Source organism: Centrocercus urophasianus, unplaced genomic scaffold (assembly GCF_019232065.1).
Source record: "Centrocercus urophasianus isolate 14NV4802_14NV808 unplaced genomic scaffold, USGS_Curo_1.0 seq_73, whole genome shotgun sequence".
Classification (NCBI taxonomy): Eukaryota; Metazoa; Chordata; class Aves; order Galliformes; family Phasianidae; genus Centrocercus; species Centrocercus urophasianus.
Window position 1 is genome coordinate 11034399 of NW_024885344.1, and position 16254 is coordinate 11050652.

The following is a 16254-nucleotide window of genomic DNA, read 5'->3' on the forward strand; positions in this document are numbered from 1 at the left end:
TGTGAGCTATTCACTCCTGGGATACTATACGTTTCTAGCCCAGTAATAAAACTTATTCTACCTTGGATACATCTAAAAAGACCTTTCCTCCCACCATCCTCGCTTCATGTTCTTATCCATCCTCATTGCATCAGTCCTTGAAGGTGTCAGCTATTTGTATACGGCACCCTCAGGCATTCTTAACGTGTCTAATAATTCCAAATGATTTCACTTGGCCTTCCCAATAAAGACCACACATTTAAGGGAGCCCCAACTCTCCTTGCCATTTGGCACCACAATTAATTTTGTGGGTGTAAACAACTTGGGGAGTGGAAAAGTTGGCATTGTTAGGGACTGCTATTCATCTGGGTGTCCCTGGGTATGTCCTTCTTCCACCCCAAATTTTGTCTGGATGGAAAAACAATGATTCTGGCTGTTTCTCCCAGAACTCTGGACAGCCTGCTTGGAGCCAGTAGTTCCTACTGGACTGGACTAGGACTATAGAGAGATAGGAGAGAAGTGACTATTCCTCCCCCCAACCCCCTCTTTTTTTTAACAAGACCTAGGTTTCAGTCTTCTCATCTTTCTGATAGTTTTGTATCCAAAAATGCGCACGCTAGGTTAAAACTTAATTTCTATGGCGCCCACGCATTGGATATCCAACCCCCTCAGGGTGGCAGTAAGTATAAAATAAATCAGAGCACGGCATGTTCAGTTTGATGCAAAGCCAAAGAAAAACAGTAAACTAGCAGAACTGCTTCTTTACTGTGAAAGTTCAAAAATGATGGGTTTGAAGCTGTGTCTTGTTAGGTACACAAAGTTGTAGAGGCATGTGGGAAGGGGAGCTAAGCTTCGTTCTGGGCTTTGCCAATGACCTGTTTTGTAGTCTTCAAGTTACTTCATTTCTTTGCATTGTAATCTCCATATATATAAAACAAAGAACAGAATACCTCTTTTTTCTGATGCATAGTGGTGGTTTGGGGGCACAGCAGGAGCCTTGAAAAGGAAAGGCTGTCCTACAAAACAGAAGTGAAACACAGAATTTGTTTTTGTGGCCATCGAATATCTTGTAGTAAGAGTAAAGCTTAGGAGTAGTAGCCTGGTTTCTGAATCAAATACCTGCCTGCTTAAATTCTGTTTGCAGTTTCGTATGGATAAGATATTCACACAATGTGCTGTTTTATAGCGTGTGCTGGTAACTGACTGCCACATTCCAACCCTGAAGTCGCTGCACTTCAAGGCTGATAGAAATGACCACCCGTAAGTCATGTAAAACTAAAATATTTTGGAGTTAAAGGCACTATGCAAACACGCGGTTATTGCAAGTCAGTGAACATCAGCTCCTAAACGGAGCAGAACAGGATGCTAATCTGTCATCATTTTCCAACTGGTTGGTAATATATAAGTTATAAAGTGAATGAATGAGGCCTTAGTACACTCTGCTGCAAAGTAAGCTAAGCAACAGCTGGCACCAGAACAAACTGAAATTTTAATTTGATAGTAATTACAGTAAAAAAGGTAATGGCAGGCAGGGTTGTGGGAAAATTTTAACAAACCTTTTAACATCACTGGAGTCTCAGCCACTTGCATTGTTTGGAGGTTCCTATTCTTTGTCTCCAGGAGGTCTGTGCCTACCGAGAGCTCAGTGTAACTGAGAGACTGCTGCCTTTTGCAAATCAGGAAACAGCAACGTGGAACCTTATAGTTTAAGTTTACCTTATGCTGTCTACACAAACCCAAGTTTTATAGCCCTGATAAAGCACAAATGAAGCAGATCTTGTTCAGTCATATACAATCAAACATGCAAAGGTCTCTCTCTGCTCACTTGACCTGTCCTGGGAGAAGCCTGGTAGGTTTGAGTTACACCATTGGAGCAATTCCTAATCACCTGTGGCTACAGAAATACAGGCAGAATTTTCATCAGCTGACATGTACACAAAACATCTCAAGGAGAAATACCTTCCAGCAACTAAAGGGCATTTCTCAAGTATCTGTCACAAGGTTGTCCAGAACCAGCTGCTTATATGGGCATCCATATTCATTTAGCTTTTGTTTAACTACTTTAACTACAGTCAGATGAAGTAGTTCCTAGAAGAAGCTCTATGAAATAAAGTTCACTGGGTGGCATGCTCTGAAAGACCTCTTGTGCAGCAGACAGTGGGCAGGTGTCACTAAAATATTGCTGCCATCAAAGGGACCCCCTCTCCTCAATGTTAGACTTTGGCAACATCTAAACTCTGGGTCCCAGATGCGTATGAACTGTGGTCCACAAATGCATCCTGGCCATGCCCTGACTCCTTGCCAGGGTGGCATAGGCACTTACACCCCATACAAAAGGACTGATGGATGCACAGACCATCAAGCATGCAGTCTGTCTCAGCCCCAGTTCCAGTGCAGATAGCTGGTGGCTTTGGGACTAGGCTATGTCATGAGCATGCCAGCTCTGAAGTCTAAATATAACCGGCCTCAAAGATAAGCAAAACAGATCTCTGTGGCCAACAGGACACATACCAGAAGGGACAAAAAGAATCATGATCAGCCGTTGTAAATCCCAGAATAACAGTGATAAAAACCCACTGTATAATACAATGATCACAGCATGCTTGTGCCTTCCTGTCAAATTACCCATTGTCAGACCTCTCCTGCAGGGTTACCATTCCCTCTTCTTTCTTTGCTCTGTTTAAATGACAGTTGAAATCTATTTTTTGCATTAGGATACAAAAGGTCCTGACCTACTCATAGCATTTCCTCAAAGAAAGAACAGGGGAACAAACAGTGGGGTCAGAAGCTCTGCCTCTGTGAGTTGGGAGAAACAGTTTATTTCTTGTTCACACGGGTGAGCATCCATAGAATGGAAACCAAGGCAGGGGTTTATTAGAGCTAGCAGAAGTAGGGCTCGGTCTTCACTTGAGTGAATGAACTCTGGAAAATTTAACTGCGAGTAGCCAGAATTTGCATGCCTTCACAGTGAGTCACATGGAGAAAGGCTTCGTGGATTCTTGCCTTGTGATAAAAGAAGTCCTTCTCCCTTTTCCAGAGAAAACTATCAATGTATTTAACCACTAGATATTGTGCAAAAGCCTGGTAAAGTGGCTGGAGTGTACAGGGGACATGTGCTAAGAAAGTTACTTGGTTTTATTTCATTTGTTTGCCATCGTAATGCTTTCTATTTGTTAATTTGGACTTTGCCACCTGTGCTCTATAAAGAGCCAGCATTTCCTTGTAAGTGGGAAAGCCAAAGCATTCTTTCCATTTCCACATGAACAGATGTAACACTCTGCAACTATGCCTCTCCACCACAACCGCCCCTGGAAGAAATACACCCTACTTAAGCACTGATCTCTGAGCATTGCCTCAGCTCTGAGGAGCGCAGCAAGAGGGTGCCCGCAGCTCTCCTTTGATGTGATGCAATGTGATGGGAGACCAGTTCCTCACAAGTGCAGTTTCAGAGTTTCTCAGGCCAGGACCTTACAACCAGTGAGGCAGGGCTGTGCATCTGCTGGATACCATAGGCATGAAGGTTTACACAAGTCCTCCAGGTGTAGTGGTGCCAGTTGTGTTGTGTGCACTGGCAGAGAACAGGGCTGCCCACTGGCACACCCATGGCAATGCGTCTGCATAGCACATATAGAGAGTTTACCAACATATCATTTTCTTTACTTCCATTATTTCTTACTATTTTGGGAGAACACCAAAGCTAGGCTAATCTTTTAAAGCAATTTGTTCTTTACACTTAAGAGAGAGTCTCATTTTGATTTTTCCTTCCCCATAGATGGTATGTGTTTGGAGCTCTCAGTAGCATCCAGGAAGGCACTGGGAAGCCTTCTGTGACATCATACAGTTTTCTTGTGGAATCCCGTTAATAGCTGTGGCTACTCTGTCTTTACAGGAAGATATCACTTCTGCCACCGTCTTTTATCCTCACTGCTCTGCCACTCTTGCTTCTCTCCTTGTGTCTTTTGCACTGAGGGAGTTTACACTTTGGGCTAGAGCTCATTAATTTCTGCCTCTATGTTCTTTGTATTTATTCTTCCCACAGAGGTTGAGACTGGCAGGCTGAACCTTGGTTACGTTCAGACAGCAGGCTGCCCCTGAGATGGCTTGGCAGTGACTCAGGGACCACATCACCCAGGAGGGAGAAACATGACAATCAGGTTGGCCACCTGAATGCCAGTTACCTCCCCACACTATGTGTCCAGAGGGAGCCAGGCTTGATGACCCCATGGCACTGCCATCAGCCATCACGCTGGCTGCTGCAGTGAGCACCACCCCTCAGCACGCTGCCAGAGCATGAGATGAACATGGGATAGGGAAGACTGTTGCAAGGAAATGCAAACAGAATGAGCAGGCAAAGGTTCACTGGGGGCCAGTAAAATAGTAATGCCAGTCCCCTGCCCCCAGGCCCTGTCTCCATTAGCGCTGCATAGCGCTGGTGTCACAGGGTTGCAGCCATCCTGGGAAGCACAGAAGGCAGCAGCTGTTTTCGCCAGTGGGGATAAAGCAGTTTACAGGCTTGCTGAAATAAGGCATATCCTGTAAGAAAAATGTACAGGCTCTTCCTTACCCTAGGGTAGTTTTATTCTGAATCATGATTTGTCTTTTGACTGTCCCTAGAATGCCATGTAGTTGTGTCAGTCTTTTGCATGATTACCGGAGCGTGGTGACTGGTGCAGGATGAGCAGGATGAGGCATTACCATGCAAGGACACATTACAATGATGCCTTTCAGGGAAAACAACAACAACAAAACCAAACAGATGTGGAGTAGAGCCAGTGTCACACCGAATGTCACAAGCACTGTGCTGGAACTGACTGTAGCCCAGCTTTGCTCACAGCCAGCATCAGTGTTCAGCCAGCCCCCTATCAGCTGAGGGCTTTAGAGCGGCAGCCGCTTTGCAATTCACAGTCATTATTCTGAGTTTCATTTACCACAAGCAAATTTGCTCCCTCGTGCTCAGGAACAATAAGAGAGTTAACTAATGAGCTGCCTACTTTCACAAAGTGCAGGACTGTATTTAGAACAAAAACATTCAGAGAAGGAATGAAGGCAATGAATATGGTATATTAATGCTCTGAACTCCAGGAATTACCTAAAAATGCCCAAGAAGTAATAACTCAGTTTTTGTGTTTTTTTTTTAATGTGTCCTTCCAAATGAGTCATTTGCTTGATGGCAGAGCACAGCTTTGGTTTCGGTGGTTTTTTTTGTTGCTGTTGTTTTGTTTTTGTTTTTGCTTTACAGGCTCTTGAACCAGAATAAACCACTTTAATCCCGTTTATTTAATATTTAATGAAACAGTGCTCTGGTCTCAGTTTCCCTCTCCGTTGGCTGAGTCTGCTTTAAGTTAAAGTGACAGGAAATGACAGATGAAAATGACATGTCGTTTTACCACGCATTTTTTGCCAGTGGAACTCAAAAGCATCTCAAATTCATTAGCGCCATTTTACAGATGAAATACTGAAACACAGGGCAGGAAATGCTTCTTCTGCCAAGCAGGGTGGAGCCGGGAGCGGGGCACTGCAGCTGCTCTTCTCTGCTGTGCTGTCAGAATGCATTTTGATTGATGAAACTGTAAACAAGGGCAGTAGGGCCGTTTTGGTGGGCGGCAGTGACGCTTCTCCCTTCGAAACCCTGAAGATGTTAATGAATGTGTGAGACGGGACGTATTTTAATGGAGACAATAGGGATTCGTGTTTTTGTAAACAAGGTTTTGGGAAATATTTATCTTATGTTGGTAGGTATCCGGGGCCAGTGTTTCAAACACGGATTGACAGGGATGATTTTGCTTCTATAAAGGGGCCAAGGGCGACACTACTGCCCGCGCAAAACCCGTAGGAAGCAGTGCCACGGGTCGACTCCCTCTGCCCGAGGCTGAGGGCGGGCGGGCAGGCAGGCAGAACACGCCGCCAGGCACAGCCCTTCCTGAGTGCCATCAGCCCCAACCGCCACCAACCGCCCGTACCATGGTAACAGCGCCGGCAGAGAACAAAAGCCCGCCGAAACGTCACCGCCAATCAGAGCTGGCTCCCGGCGGCGGGGGGGGCGCCCTCACCCCTCCCTTCCCCCATAGGGGCCGCCTGCATCACCCAACAAGCATCGGGGCGAGCGGGCCGCCTTTCCTTCCGGTGCGCGGCGCGCAGGCACGGGAGGGAGGCGCTGATTGGCGGGGGCGTCCTCGTGCGATGATGACGCGCTAGGACCGGGAGGCGGTAGCGATTGCGGCAGGAGGGGGGCGGCGCGGGGCGGCGGCGGCACCTCGCGGGGCGCCAGGGCGGGCGCTGGCCGTTGCCAGGGCGCGCGTTGCCAGGTGAGCGGCGGAGCTTCGGAGCGTCCCGCCGCGGGGCCGGGTAGGGAGCGGGGTGGGTGAGCGGGCCTGCTGCGGGGGGCGCCGGGTCGGCGGTCGGGGCGCTACGTTGCGGCGCTCGGAGGGGCTGAGGGAGTAGGCCCGCGGCAGTCGCTGGGTCGGGAGTGGGAGAACGCGTCCTGCGCCCGGCTCAGGGCACTTGTTGCTGGTCGGGGTGGAGGGGTGGCTGCGGGCCCCGGGGTCCTCGGGAGGAGTGGGGAAAAACATAGCGCGGTGCGTGGGAGCCCTGCCCGCACGGTGTGTGTGTATCGATATAAACACCGCGGCTCTCAGCAATAGGGAACGCAGGAATTGGGCGGCAGCGCGGCCGCCATCCTCGTATTCCCGAGTGAGAGTTGATTTCATTAACTTTTTTACGAGTTGTTTTCCTCCGAGGGGTAATCAGGCTCTCGTCTCCTGTGCGTTGGGGATGATAAGAAAGATGGTAATCAGCTGGAAGCCAAAGCCCGGTGACAGCTGCTGCTCCTAGGGAGCTCCTCAAGCAGCCTGTGGGGTTTTTTTGATCTGCTTTAACCTAATAAGTCAGTTGGTTTAGTGGCTATTGTGGGTTAGTGTATGTGTGAGAGAACCCTTAAAGTGAAATTGGAACTTCTTTGCTTCTAGGGCTTTGTTACTGTGTACATAGACACGTAAACAAGCAACTGTCACGGTGGAAAAGCTGTAGATGTCATTCCTTAGTTAAAGATCCTTCTGAGTCTTAGTCCCGTGCTGAATTCTTCTAGTGCTTGAGCTGTCCTATTGCTAACTCTGTGTATTCCTTAACATGGACCTTAACGTCGACTGTGTCCTCTGGACAGACTGTGCTGCACACGAGCTGGCAAGGTCCCAGAGTGTAACTTAAGCTCCGTGTTCAGTGCCTGGCTGCAGTCGGTGTCTGGGAGCACTGAATTCCAGGTTATACTTTGACTGTGCTCTTCATGGATCTGTCCCAGAATCACTGCAGAGTCCTCTACACAGTCCTTTTGGAGCTCCTGCTTAACGAGGCTGTTTCAGAAATGCCTGGCAGACCAGTGCATGTCATGGAGCTATGGGTGCAGCCAGTCATAAAACACTGCCTGCTCTCTCTTTCTATCTTTAGTTCTGAATTGTTTTCCCCTATGCAGAAGGGGAAGTGATCATGTTTTAGGTTTTTCCCTTCCTGTAGGGGTACCAGGCAGTTCCGGTTACAACTATTTTATGCTGTTGCTCTTCATGGAGAGAACGTATAATGTGCCATTTTCAGCTGTCCTGTGACACTTCATCCTGTGTAAATGCTGTGTTTGTTAGTGGGCAGTTTGCAGGAAGCTCGCTGCTGTTTTGGACGTGTAAAGTTAGCTGCTTATAACATAGCAATGACTCCCTGCTCTGAGCTGATTGCTAAATATTTTTAAATAAACCTCTTGGTAAGGCTGTTGGCAGCTTCATCGTGGCAACCCTGGGGAAGAGTTGCTAGTGCTGAATCAGAATGGGCAGTGGCAGAGCTAAAAGCTGCAACCCAACTTTGTCTGGTTTATCAAAATCATGCTGTAAAATGGGCTGGGTGTTAGAGCTTAAACTGCATCAGACCTTCAGCTGAGCCAGACACAGGACTCTGTTCCACCACTTCAATCTGTGACATGTTGCTGGAATAGTATCAGTGCTGCTGAACTGGTGGCCCTCTTGTGAGTTTGCCCAGGAGCTGTGTTTGGGGCAGCTATGGGTGAGACTCAGACCTGAGCCCCACTCCTGGATATAGGGTGGAAAGGCTGGGCTTTGGAAAGCCTACATTTGCTCGAGGTGAGAGTTTGTATTGATTTGTCATGAAGGAAGATTAGCAGGAATTGGCAGGGCGTGTAATGCCAGTGATTGTTTTCTGTTAGTATTCAAGGAGCCGTGTCAAGCTTTTCTGTATAAAGATTCTCAATGCTAGGCTGTTAAAGTGTGAGGTTTTGCAGGTTTCTGGTTGTGTAACTGTATTGTTCAAGATGCTGTGCTGGAGAAACAAGGCTTGCTTTCATTAGTGTCTGTACATGAGGAAAATCTTGATAAGGAAACTTCAGGCAGTTGTTGGATTGTTTTGTTGTTATGCCATCAGTGATTCAAGTGCTTAAATAGAAGTAGTTCTGAAATGGAAATAGCAAATCTGAGTATTTATGATCTGAAAGTCTGTCTGAGTCATTCAGTGAATTTTCTGGCAGACAGTGTGGGTAGATTTGAAAAGATATTCTTGCACAAGATTTTGGTAGTGATGGCAGAAATGTACTTGGGACATTGTTTAAGGGGAAGGCTGCTGCTCTGAGTTGTACCATCCTCTAATAAAGCTCTAAGTTCTTCCTGCAAGATATTCTACTTCAGATGGTTGTACCCTGTGTAGTGACTGTCTCTCTTTGCTTTTTGAAGTAACAGGCTTGTCAAGGCAAGTTCAACCAAGACATCCTTTCTTAAAAAATAAGAATATAAGAATATATAAAAGCAGTGCCAACAAACTTGGCACTGGTTTTGCTTCTTCAGAGAAAAGGTTTCTGAAAACATGTTTAACTTTAGCTTGTTTATGTGAGTACGTTCCAACCCCCAGAATGCTTTATTTTTGAAGTTAAATGTTACGGATCAGGATGTAAATTACTAAGAAACAGAAGTTATTTCCACATAGCTCCTGTTGCAGCAGAGCTTTGAGGAGAATGACCTCTTGCCTTCCATCTGGCCACAACTCAGTAAGACTCAGGCTTTTATCATTAGGTAACTGTAAACCTGAGCTGCTCGGTGAGTACATATGTTCTCTGGAAGGTTCTTATCAATGGTGTGATGCAAAAATAAAATATTTGTCTTAGTCCAGTTTGAAGACAAACATCAAGGCTTACTTTCAGGGCACGATGACAGTCATTCTGAATGCAACAGCTACTCAGCATGTCACAGCATGGCAGTTGGGGTGGCAGTAAGCAGCTGGCCTCTCCGGAAGGGATGTGCCACAGCTTTTACTATTGCTGTTGCAGTTGGGCTGACAGCAAAACTGACAGTGTGGTTCAGCTAGTTTTCAGCAGCTGTGAAAGTGCAATGGAGTCTGCTGCTGGGGTGTGCCAGCTGCTGTTGCTCTGAACAGGGCTAATTATGCTCTTGTGAGAACAGAAAATAGGCGCTATTTACGGGAAGGCGGTGTTGGAATAGGCAGTGCTGTAGTCCTTGGCTCCGAGGCGCCTTTGGAGAACAGCAAATGAGAGCAGACGATTTACTTGTAGGATACATTGGAGGTCTGTTCTGGAGTACTTGAAATGAGTAGAATGCTGCATTACAAACTTCTTTGGGGATCTTCTGTGCTGAAAATTCTGCTTTCAGTAGCTACAGAAATCATGGTGCTACAAGATAGCACACAGACAAGGTAACATGAATTCATGGAATCATAGAATGGCTTGGATTGGAAGGGAGCTGCAGGGCCATCGAGTTAGTAGTGTAGTTCCAAACCCCCTGCCACAGGCAGGGCCACCAATCTCCCCATTTAATACTAGACCAGGCTGCCCAGGGCCCATCCAACCTGGTTTTGAACCAGGGATGCCCAGGGATGGGGTGTCCATAGCCTCTCAGGGGCAACCTGGTTCCAGCACCTCACCACTCTCACTGAATTGTAAAACAGTGTGAACTGTTATTTTTTTAAAATGCAGTTCTGGTCATCTGCTTATTTTAAGGTGTGCTCCCATTGATTTATAGGTACATGAAAGCTGTTTTTCACACCTTTTCACCTCATTTCCTTCCATCTCAACCAAAATAAACAACATTTTCCTCAATCTTTTTGGTCCCACTTGATCAGAGGATTGCAGAGAACTGCTGTACCCTGTTTAAAGCCAAGGTCAGTTGTGCTGCCCTGTTTAGGTCTAGAGGATGACAGCTTATATGGCATAGGTTTAGCTGGGTTGATCACTGGGTATGCTAAGCAGTCCTCCTGGGTGGTTTTGCTGGTGAGAGTCCTTTGTGGGCTTCTCTCTGCTGTAATGACAGCATTCTGGTAAGGCTGCTGTTTAGCTCCTTACTTGTGCATGAGCTTGCTGCTTGACTAGGCTTATCTCCTCAAAATGTTGTTGTGTGATTTAGGAAATGGGATGTTTATGAATATTTGAGTAAACAATCTGCTCTTAGGAGAGAACGTGCCACAGACCTTCTTGATGTATGAAACTTTTTCTTCATGTAGTTCTGCAGTCTGATTTCTTGTACAAATCACTTGGTGGGTGACGTGTCCTGGGGCCTGCTGGTGTAATAAGGGCACCAAGCCAGCATGTCTGTGCGTGGCTCCTGAGTCTCTGTGAAATGGAGAACTTGTGATGAAAATGGAATAACTCTACGCAGGCAGTAGAAGTTGTCTTCTGAGAGCGAATGACACCTCTGGCTTCAAGAAGACTTAATCTGAAGGATAAAATTCCTGCCTGCATTAGAAACTCTTAGATCTGTCTCCCAGTATGCAGTGGGAGCTGTTTGAAAGACCCATGCAGTGCAAAGAGTAGCCAAGACCAGTTATCAGTCTTGAGAGTATTGGCAAGCTTTTACCTTCTTCAGGGAAAGTTATTTTAGCCTTTGGAACGAGAGAGTGGATAGCTTCTTGGACCTGACCTTAAGCACTGCTGAATATGTACTTCAGCTTCTCCCAGCTGACAGTTTGGGTATGCTTTTGTGATGAAGAATTCCCCCCACTGCGTTTTCTGGTGGGCTCCTCTGTGTGATTTAGGGTTGCTTTTGTATGGAGTGAACTGGTGGATGCTTTAAGCCTTGCTGTCCTTAAGCTGGTGGAATCTGTGGGCATGCACTGCATAGTCAGGTTCTAGTGCTGTGATGGTAAGTTGGTGCTGCGTGACTTTATGACTCGTGATAGGCCTCTTTTGCATGCAGCAAACCACGTGCTTTGCAGGTGGTGGCTTTATGTGCTTTAGTTTGATTGTTTATACCTCCTTTTCGTAGAACAGCATTACAGCATTGCAAGGTTGATAACAGCAATATTCTCCTGTTCTTAGTTTTAATCTCCCATGCAGTTTTTTCTTAATGGAATGTGACCAGAGATATAAAGAAGGGCCTATTAATAATTATTGTTAAAGTAGCTATGTGACAGAGTGCCAGCCATTGGCTTTCTGCCTGCAGTACTTTCAGCAGAGAACAAAAAGGATTATTTTTTGAGGTGGATGTGCTGAGAATTGAGAAAAACATGAAGTCACCCAAAGCTTTACTTAGTGGCGTCATGACCCGTGTGGTCTGAGCTAAGAGGAGAATGCTGTAAAACACTTGTATCCTGATAACCTTAATGTCTGTGCTTAACTGCGAATATTCTTTGACTTCCTGCTGTGACCTTTTTAATAATTGGCAACCTTACTCATTCTGCAGCGTTATTAAAATAGTTTAATAAAGAATGTGTTCTAAGAATCTTTTTTTTTTTTCTGCAGCTACACTAATGCAGCAGAGGAAGTTGCTAGGTAGCTTAGACTTGATTTGTAAGGTATCTAAGGGGCAATTTCCAAATATATTTTTGGTATGGAAGAGGAATGCTAAATCTCTGTGACTACTTGAGGGTTATGAATTGCTCATTTCACTTCTGTGAAAAGCAGAAAGAGGGGGGTAGTTTGTTTGCTTGGTTTGCTTTGCAGGTCACCCTCCAGGAAGAATGTAGTTTTTCATGGCTTTCTTGGCATTCTTATATCAACCAGGACTGTAAACAAGGAAGATCAATAATTAAACCTTCCATTTTTGGAACCTGGAAGTTAATGGTTGATTCAGTAAGCGGGGCCATCTTGTCAAAATCGAGTTGTCTGTTGATTTTTAGCTACAGTAGCTGTAAAAACTCTCCTCAAACTTGGACTTGCTTCCTTAGTGTGAAATGTACAGGTAGGGTATTTCTTGTTTCCCAGCATTAAGGCAAACTCAATTTCAGATTAAACTCGTTCTTGATGGAGAGCAAGAGAGGCTGAGCAAGTTTCACAGCGGTTGCAAAAGGTTTCTGTCCAACATATCTAGCTAGCGCGTGATGCTGTTGAAAATGCCAGTTATGTCAACTGATTTGGAAGGACTCCAGTGTGCGGTCAGCGTGGGGAAAAGGAGATGATACGTGAGACTGGGACAATACTGAAAAACAAATATTAAATTAAAAAAAAAATAAAAATGATAAGGTCAGGGCTGATGTAACTGTACAGCTCTGTGTGACGGTAAGCAACTTTGGTCGCTTTGGATTTTGAGCCGCAGTCTTAAAAAGCTATAGGACAAGTGGCACAAGATGCTTGCAGGAGGACATTAGTTTCTCGTTTTTCAATGCAAGCCCTCTCCAGCTGACTTTTTCTGTACCAGTTAAGCGGTTCAAAGCAGCCCCTTGTTACACATCACAGTAAAGTCATTGTGAGAAACAAAGCGTGATCACAGAACCCATGACTGTTTTCCTCTGAAAACTAATGTCTTGGCTCCCTTTCAATAGTTCATTATTATGTAACTGCCTGAGGGCTCATGTGCCTGCAAGACTCACATGAGTGTTTTGTGCAGGCTGTGGTCATCCTTGAAGAGGTACAATTCCACATTCCTGTACCTTTAGCAGTACAGCAGTACAGCAGTAAGATTCAGGTGGGACTAAAGTGCTTTCAGAGAGGCTTTATCTTATGTGGGGATTGGAGCTGCTTTAAAACTCTGTACTCCCTCCCTTACACGCACTGTTCTGAGGTCACAGGATATTCGAAACACTTTCTCATTTAAAGCCAAAGGGACTCCAGAATTAAATGGTAATTTATGTCTTTATTATAAATGAACAGCTTGTAAGCACATTATTTGTTAGAACATTCAAAGTCGCAGGTGATGGTGGTGGTTGGGGTTGACCAAAGCGTAGCTGCATAATTCCTACCATAGGATGGCATTTAGTCATGCTAATGATGGAGTAATTGGGAATTACTGGCACTTAAAGTTAATTACTAGGCAGACATAAAAAGGAAAGGTGCAGGAGATATGCATTACTGCTGCTTGCATTTGAGACTGCCTCTTCAGGGGATGTGACAGGTAATGATAGAGCTGCATGGGCGTGTTGTGTCAGACCATCCGGTCACTGACATGCAAGTTGTGTGCTAAGGCTGCTTGTCCTCAGCCTCCCTTTGCCTTTGAGTTTCTGGTTGGATTGTGCTGGCAGTCTTAGGTTGCCTGGTAAGTAGTCTGGAGAGTTGACTGGAGTAGGAAGCAAGTGGTCTGTATGAGAACCAATCCTGCTTTTTGTGAAGCTTTAAACAACTATTGGGTGTTCAGTTTTGTATGGGAATATACAGAGCACTTACTGGACACACTGCAGTAAGCATAATGTTTGAGCTCACTTTTGTGCTTTGTGTACTATGTGAAGTATGGGTGAAGTGGGCTGTATGAGGTCAGAAACATTCTCCCTGCCACTGGGGCGCAATGAATGTCAGCTTGGAACTGGCTTTTGAGTGCTGTGTGTTTTACAACTCCAGTGACACAAGATCTTAAGATAAATACAAGACTTCATTTAGTGGTTTTAAGGGTCTAACAACATGCAGTGCAATGTCAAACAGTGCAGAGAAAATGGCAGTGAATCACAGGAAAAGTCTTCAGCATTCCTTGCTGTTTTCATGCTGCGATATTTGTCATAGATGATCACTCTGAAGCTCCAATTCGAAACTGCTGGGTGAACCAAAAGCAGCATTGTATGTGGTTTGATAAAACTCCTCTCTGACTGTCTTTGTGACTGAAGGCAGATTAACGTGCAGGTTAATGTATTTGACAGTAATAAATCAGTCTTAACAAGTACTTGTTTAACTGGGAGTTTGACTAAAATGGGATATCTGGGGTTGCACTGAGCATTTTATGGGGAGTGCTCAAGCTGAGATGGTGAAAAAATTCTCACTTCTTCTGGTCTTTTGCTGATGCACCTTTATATTTACTCAGAGACAGCTAGCCACAATTTCATTCAAGTCGAAGCTGTTTTCTTCGGGGAGGAATCGAGGGATTCTAAGTTAAATGGAACGTGTGCATTTTCTTAACAACTGTAAATGCTTGATAGCTGCTCTGTAACACAAACTAAGCATCTTTTCCTTTCTGCCTAAACTTATCTGCTTTTAAGTGGATAAAAAGCCATTATGTTGCTTTAACATCCTCCTTGTTGGAATGTTGGACACTGACTTCGTAAACTTGAATGTAAAACCCAAGAACCAGTGACAAAGGTGAGGTGAGAAATTGATCCGGTAGCAGCTGCTTGTCAGACAGCACAGATGGAGGCTAGGAATACTGGCTGTTAGTCTTGTTTTTTTTTTTTGGGGGGGGGGTGTATTTTAGTGATTAACTGCTGTGTGTTACTCCGCAAAGAAGGTTCAAGAGCTTTTTGCTTTGTTGTTCTAAGCTGTGTTTCTCGGGACTGAGGCTTACAAGAAATTCATGTTTTCTGAAATGAGATGGCAAGCATGGCTTCTAAATTGGAGTCTATAACTGAGGTGTAAGTATAAAGTTGATGTGACTGAACTATAGTCACTCTTCTCCAGAAGGAAAATTGCAACGACATGTCAGATATTTGGTGGGCAGTTGAGGTGTTTTATTTCTTATTTTTCTTCTGCCTTAAACCACTGCGCAGTTTGAGAGTCAGTAGAAATCTGTGGCATCAAAGCGTTACGTGACAGCCTGCATACTATTCATTGAACAAGCTCGAAATCCTAATCGGTTAACTGGCTGTCTAATCTGCATTGAATAATCAAAATTGAGGCAAATGGAGTGTTTTGAGTCTCTGGAAGGAGGTGAGTCATTTCAGCTTGTCATTAGGGCAGTGCCTGCTGGCTCCTTGGGTGCCTTTGGGGAGCACTGCTGTTTAGGGACTTTTAGAGCTAGTGGTTATTTCTGGTGCTTAGCACCCCTTCATGGATTTATCCCTTGTTCCCTATGAATCCTGATTCTGAGCAAGGATTTGTAAGGTTGGCTATCTGCTGCATCAGATACAGCTTCCTTCTGCGTTTGAGGTTGCTATCTGCTAACTGTGACCTTTCCTTGGCTAACAGAAAATGTTGAGTGTCTTTGCTTTTTTGTTGTCATTGTTTCAGGTGGTGTTTTGCTGTTGTAGATGTGAAGATTGAGAAACCTTGTGCTGTGTTGAAATCTTACTGGGGTTTTGAGTAGTCGACATTGGTTTAAAATAGATCTGCACTAACGTAAAGCACATCCTCTACCAAATGCAAACTCATGAGCAAATCATTTACTGAATGTACAAAAGGTGATCTAAAAGGTTTGAATAACTGTTGATTGCCTAGCACACAATAAAAGTAGACTTCAGGTTTTGTATTTCATACGTGGCAAAGCTTATGTCATTTCATAGTGTTGTTTCCTTAGCTACAGTTGATTCTCTTCGTAGGTCAGAGCATGACTGTGTATCTCTGGGCAGGTCAGCTGTCATCCATGATTTTACTTCTCTCTTAATGTTAATAAATTCACGCATGGTTTACCAATTATTTTTTGGGGATTTACATCTCTGTCACTGTATGTTTCTTTCCCTGAATGCATCCATGCCATTACTATCAATGCTGTCAATACTGTAAGAATGTTTTGTACCTTTCACAGTAGCATATCTGGCAGTATTTACGTTCTCTTTACACCTAACGCCCTATATAGAATTCGTGGCTGGATTTCCACGTATGTCCAGATGAGCCTTTCAGCTGGTCACATGAGCCAAGCATACAGACGAGCCTTTGGTGTCTCTGTGCAGTGCTGAGTCCCTGCGGAAGCTTGGCCTGCGTTCTGTCAGTACTGATGGTGACTTTGGCTGACTGTACGTGGCAGATGAATCTGAAGAGCTACTTTGCCTTTCAGTCACTACTGTGGATGCAGTAGTTAGTCTCTGCATCAAAATCATGCTGAACGACTTATTTCTGTTATGGAATGATAACAAGCTCATTCTGGAATGTGATTTTTTTTTTTTTTTTTATATTTTTTTTTTTAGGTGTTGTGTCAGAAAAGGCATTTTTTC

General features: G+C 44.8%; 1 protein-coding gene across 2 annotated transcripts in view; it reads left to right on the top strand.

Moving 5' to 3' along the window:
• Window positions 1-6223: 6223 nt before the first annotated feature.
• The window catches only part of ADIPOR2 (adiponectin receptor 2), a 42620-nt gene continuing 32589 nt past the window's right edge, over window positions 6224-16254 (top strand). The window contains exon 1 of one of the 2 annotated variants that reach the window (XM_042837659.1): window positions 6224-6284. The gene's annotated coding sequence lies outside the window, so the exon portion shown is untranslated. Of the gene's footprint in view, window positions 6325-16254 lie in introns of both variants that reach the window. The other variant, XM_042837660.1, reaches the window with a different exon arrangement.